The 6,352-nt window shown below is 40.1% G+C and overlaps 1 long non-coding RNA gene across 1 annotated transcript; it reads right to left on the bottom strand.

The window, feature by feature from the left end:
- Nucleotides 1-3,259: 3,259 nt before the first annotated feature.
- On the bottom strand, nt 3,260-5,495 carry LOC106604277 (uncharacterized). Its single transcript, XR_001328641.3, has 4 exons — nt 5,341-5,495; nt 4,586-4,647; nt 4,024-4,119; nt 3,260-3,754 (listed from the first exon to the last, which is right to left on the bottom strand). It is a non-coding gene; the product is annotated as an uncharacterized LOC106604277 (long non-coding RNA).
- Nucleotides 5,496-6,352: the final 857 nt, after the last annotated feature.

The raw sequence follows: 6,352 nt of genomic DNA, 5'->3' as shown, positions 1-6,352 counted from the left end.
GAAAGGCCCTCCTCTCTCTCTTTTCACATCTGTCTCCCTGCAGCATCTCTCTTTATCAATCTCTTTACTCTGTGCTCTTCTTTCTTCCCTTCCCCGTCTTTCTATCTCTTCCTGTCTGTTCACCACCCACACTTTCTTCCCTTCCCTGTCTTTCTCTCTCTCCCTGTCTGTCTCTCTACCACCCTCTTTCTTCCCCTCACCGTCTTTATCTCTCTCCCCGTCTGTCTACCTTCCTCTCTTTCTTCCCATCTCCATCTTTCCATCGCTCCCTCTCTGTCCACCACCCTCTCTTTCCCTCCCTCCGTGTCTTGGTGCAGAGACAAATCTGGCCAGTAGCCTATAGCGTAAAAGCAATGGATTTATATCTGCATATCTGGTCATTCATTTCAGATTTAGTTTCAGATTTAAAAGCCTGAATGAACAACAACAAACCTATCTTAGATCATTGTGGGTATAACTAATAACAGGGCTGAAAATTGTTTGACGGAAGCTTGGAGTGAGATTTGCTATGTGAATTTCATTCCCCCCTGGAACAACCCTTAGACGGGAGAAAATGTTACTGTTTTAAAGTCATTTCCTGCAATTCTATGTTTTTTGACATGGCTTAGGCCTATCACCAGGGTGGAAAATAAAAATAATAAAAACCACACGTCAGGTGTATTCAGGATGCTTTGAACATTAAATGAACACTCAAAATTGGACAACTTTGTTACTTTGGGATTTTTCTTTGAGGGGGGGGGGGGGGGGTTTAAGTATGCTAATTTCTTAGGTGGTTTGACACTTTATTCAGACCGTAATGAAATGAGATAGGCAAAGGCTAGAAACAGTGGGAAGGTTGGAAGCAGGGATTGATCTCTGTTCTCAGGTGGAAAGTTGTATGCAGCACATGCCGAGAAAGTGTTACCACTACACCAAGGCTCTGCACAGGAAATATTAATGGTTGATGGCAGTGGGTGACCACCAGTCTCCTTGTCCATAGACTGCTTTCAAGGTAAGGACACAAACATTTTGTCATTTGGGTGAACTCTCTCTTTAAAATAGGTCTGGAAGAAAATCCTGCTTGCTCTCCAGGAGGGATCAAATCAAATTGTATTGGTCACATGTGCCGAATACAACAGGTGAAGACTTTAAAGTGAAATGCTTACTTATGAGCTCATTCCCAACAATGCAGAATTAAAAAGACTAATATTTTATAAATAAAAAAGGAGATAGTAACACAAGAAAAACAATATGGAGAGTAGGACTAAATAATGTGTTGTATTGGATTTTCCCCAAACATAACACCTTATATTCAGGACAAAAAATGAATTGCTTTGCCACATTTTTTGCAGTATTACTTTAGTGCCTTGTTGCAAACAGGATGATTTTTTTTTCTCTACAGGCTTCCTTCTTTTCACTGTCAATTATATTAGTTTTCTGTAGTAACTACAATGTTGTTGATCCATCCTCAGTTTTCTCCTATCACAGCTATACAACTCTGTAACTGTTTTAAAAGACACCATTGACCTCCTGGTGAGTGGTTTCCTTCCTCTCCGGCAACTGAGTTAGGAAGGACGCCTGTATCGTTGTAGTGACTGGGTGTATTGATACACCATCCACAGCGTAATTAATAACTTCACCATGCTCAAAGGGATATTCAATGTCTGCTTTTCAAATTTTTACTGCTCCACTGAGGGACCTTACAGGTAATTGTATGCGTGTGCATAGAGCCAGTGCAAGAAAGTAAAAAAGTGCAACAAAAAAAATTACAATAAAAAAATAAATAGTAAAGGGAGTTGTAAGAATGTCGAAGATAAATACACAATGCAGAGGATGAGAGGACTAGAATTAACAATCAATGGAAATAGTTGTTTTCCAGTTCAACATCTGTTTAGAATCTGTTAGGAATGTCAGTCCTGAACTCATAGCTAAGTGTACTATGTTTTCATTGATCTGAGTCTGGAGCAGAATACTTGTTAATTGGACATTGGCCCAGTTTTATTGCAGGGAATTCTAATTGGTCAACCACAGACTAGGGCTGGGTTATAAAACTACATCCTGTCCCTTTGTTCTGCGGAGAGAATCACTGGAGAGAATCACTGAGGACAAGGGAGCATGAAAATCTACCATCTACCTCCCCGCATGATCTGTTCTCTTTGAATAAACCTATTTTCCTCCCCCTGATTTAACTTGGGGTCTGTGTTATTGAAGAATAACATCAACTGCTAACAGAGTCAATGTATAGTAAATAGTCCGGGTAGCCATTTGATTAGCTGTTCAACAGTCTTATGGCTTGTGGGTAGAAGCTGTTCAGGAGCCTTTTGGTAGCAGAAAGAACAGACTATGACTTGAGTGGCTGGATTCTTTGACATTTTTGGGGGGCTTTCCTCTGACACCGCCTGGTATAGAGGTCCTGGATGGCAGGGAGTTTGGCCCCAGTGATGTACTGGGCCGTATGCACTACCCTCTGTAGCGCCTTGCGGTCGGATGATGAGCAGTTGCCATACCTTGAAGATCTGAGGGCCAAATCTTTACAGCCTCCTGAGGGGGAAGAGGCGTTGTCATGCCCTGTTTACAACTGTGTTGGTGTGTTTGGACCATGATACATCCTCAGTGATGTGGACACAGAGGAACTTGAAGCTCTCAACCTGCTCCACTATAGCCCGGTCGATGTGAACGGGGGCATCTTCAGCCACCTTTGTCTTGCCCACATTGGCGGAAGAGGTTGTTGTCCTGGCACCATCCAGTTGCAGAGGGAGGTGTTCAGTCCCAGGATCCTTAGCATAGTGATGGGCACTGGCCTTCTAGGCATAGTTCCTCTGTCCAGTGTCTATGTTCTTTTGCACATCAATCTTTTATTGGCCAGTCTGAGATATGGTTTTTCGTTGCAACTCTGCCTAGAAGGCCTGCATCCAGGAGTCGCCTCTTCACGTTGAGACTAGTGTTTTGCGGGTACTATTTAATGAAGCTGCCAGTTAAGGACTTGTGAGGCGTCTGTTTCTCAAACTAGACACTAATGTACTTTTCCTCTTGCTCAGTTGTGCACCGGGGCCTCCCACTCCTCTTTCTATTCTGGTTAGAGACAGTTTGCGCTGTTCTGTGAAGGGAGTAGTACACAGCGTTGTACGAGATCTTCAGTTTCTTGGCAATTTCTCACATGGAATACCCTTAATTTCTCAGAACAAGAATAGACTGACGAGTTTCATAAAAAAGGTCTTTGTTTCTGGCCATTTTGAGCCTGTAATCGAACCCACAAATGCTAATGCTCCAGATACTCAACTAGTCTAAAGAAGGCGAGTTTTATTGCTTCTTTAAATCAGGACAACAGTTTTCAGCTGTGCTAACATAATTGCAAAAGGGTTTTCTAATGATCAATTAGCCTTTTAAAATGATAAACTTGGATTAGCTAACACAAAGTGCCATTGGAACACAGGAGTGATGGTTGCTGATAATGGGTCTCTGTACGGCTATGTAGATATTCCATAAAAAAAATCTGCCGTTTCCAGCTACAAGTCATTTACAACATTAACAGTGTCTACACTGTATTTCTGATCAATTTGATGTTATTTTAATAGAGAGAAAAAAATTGCTCCTCTTTCAAAAACAAGGACAATTCTAAGTGACCCCAAACTTTTGAACGGTAGTGTATATGATTACTGACATGGAGTGCTCCATGTTCCTGCTGGTAGCAGACCTTAACCTGGATGCAGGGAAATGTCCTGCCTTGGAGTATGTTGTATCCAACTCCACTAGGCTCCTGGAAATCATGACAAACCTGCATAGATTAACAAAAGAAAGTGGAAACTGTATTTAGTCAATGGAAGTCATGACAGTCACAGGAGTGTACAGGTTTTTGTTCCAGCACTTCACTAACACCTCATTCAACTAATTGTGGTCTAAATTAAACAAAAGCTTGCTCACAGTTCAGTCCCCTGGGACAGAAATCACCCACGTCTGTGTTATTGAATGAGCTTCCCAAGTTAAAAGTTTAGCTACAATTCTACATGATATAGAATAACATGTTTGGATCTATTTCTATCTGACCTTGTGAATAAACACCAAGAACAAGATGATTCTCCTGGTGTCTGGGAGGTTCCCAAGTTCTTTAGGTCAGTCTGGGTGTTGGGGATGTTCTTCAACCTGAGGAAAAGAGCAGAGAGTGGGGAACAAATTAACCTCACTGGTCACATTTCAGTGCTGGTTTAAGTTGCTGAGAACCTCAACTTTAATGTGCCATCATTTTGTAAACCGTTTTACATATTCATAAGCTTGATCAAGTTGTCACCAGTTTAATTTTAGCTAGGTTATCTATTTTCGCTGTGAAACTAAGAGGGGCATTTGCCTACTTTCAGTCACCAATTAATAAATAAACAGGCAGTGGAATGTAGTTTGACAAGTGTTCAAAAGTCAGTAACAAGTCCCATCCAGGCCCTTGTCACAGCATGCAGTGGCCTGATAGGGAGATGACAATAAATACATTATGTACGTTTCACCAGCAAAGCCGCGTTAGCACATTGCTGAACAATCCAAACATTTTATAAGTGTCATTGATTATAAATGGGCACTTCAAATACAATATCCAGTTTATAAGTATTGACTGTAATACCTCTAGGGTCCTTTGGTGGTCTGGCAGCATGCGGCTTTCTAGTGATCTTACTCCCTCTCCACCTGAAATGCAATAACAACAAAAACATGAATAACAATAATCCTAGTCAGTCAGTAACTTGGCTAATTAAACACTGATGTAAATGTGCACATCAGCCAATTGATACCCAACCAGCCTAATAGTCTATTTGCAATGACATTTGGGGAGGCATTTTTATAGCCAACTTTTTCAGTCACCAATTAATCAATAAACATGCAGTGGAATGAAGTAGTTTGACAAGTGTTCAAAAGTCAGTAACAAGTCTTTAAAATATAGCTTCAAATATAAATAGCTTCAAATATATATGTATATACATACATATATACCTAGCTAACATTAGCTACACTGCAGTGATGGTGGGAGTTAGCTAGCTTTCCTCTAGTAGTCAATTTAGCTATCTAGCTAGCTAATGGCATTTATGGTCAACTTTGTCAATCAGATGGTTAACTAACTAGCAAATATATAAATTTTCCCCGCGCATGTAAAGCTGCCTGATAAAGCTAGCTAGTTAATTGTAAAGCTAGAATGAATGCCAGAGGCCAGCTAGCTAAGGCAATAGCGGCTGTCAATGCAATGGCTGGTCTGGAATTTATCTGAAATGTACTGTTAAATTTCACATGATAAGCAAACTACTGTCATGGCTTTTCACAAAAGAAAAACGGAACACAGATAAAAGAGACAATAACTTTCAAACAGATCGTTTTGGTTTTATTTACCTTATCCTCTCTTGCTCATGTGGGGAGCTACTTCCTGAGATTTGATCGATGGAACAATCCAGCCAATGGTTAGGCGGTTGTGGTTTTAACAGAGGGAACTGATTGGTCAGGAGTAAAAGGTCCTGCCCACAGAGCTGCATAAATCAAATTTTTACTTGCAAATATCTTTCTAAAAATGTACAAAACATTTTATAAGTTTATGAATCTCTTGGTAACATGACAACAGCTACAGAACTCTGTGTGCGCCAGATTCAAAATCTGCAAGTGTATTTTTGATTCACAGCAAAATATTCATACTCATAAATGGACTGAAAATAAAATAGATTATACTTGCAAATCTTATTGAATTTATTCAAATGTCACGTTACAAGTTTGCAACCATTATTAAATCTTTCACATATCATGATACCAGCTTGCAAAATTGAATTACACATTTGCAATGGTACTTGTAAGCACGAATGTCAATGTACTACAACGAAATTCAAAATACAAACTCATGTAGTTCTGTCATTATAATCCCATAGATTTGGAGCACAGTTAAAAGGTTAACGCGTTGTACTTTTTAATGCGTGAGATATAATGCCTTGAGAGGGTGAGAAGAGGGTCAAATGCGTATGACTCACAGCATATGCTTGAGAGTTGGCAGTTTAGACTAAATGTATAATTCTACATAGAAAGAAACAGTGAACCATTGAGCTCTATCAGCAGCCCAAACTCACATTCAATTCGTGCATATATGTACATATTCTATTTCAGCAGATTTCGTTCTTTTTTGTGCATTTTTTTGCGTGATTTAAATCGTGAGAAAAGACACTAATTTATGTCCTACTTAATTCGTGCGAAAAGTCACGAATTTAACCAGTAGGTTAAATTTTACCAGCACAACCTCACATGAAGAGACAGACTGGCTGGACTGTTCATGACCATGAACAGACTGCAACAACAGCAACACTGGCAAGTGGCAACTGGGCAGTCAGTTATTTTCCATCCTCTTTCCCGCCGTTGTATGTTT

The sequence above is a fragment of the Salmo salar genome, chromosome 05 (assembly GCF_965601325.2).
Source record: "Salmo salar chromosome 05, fSalSal1, whole genome shotgun sequence".
In the NCBI taxonomy this organism is placed as follows: Eukaryota; Metazoa; Chordata; class Actinopteri; order Salmoniformes; family Salmonidae; genus Salmo; species Salmo salar.
The sequence above is the reverse complement of the archived record's forward strand: the minus strand, read 5'-3'. Positions and strand labels throughout refer to the sequence as shown.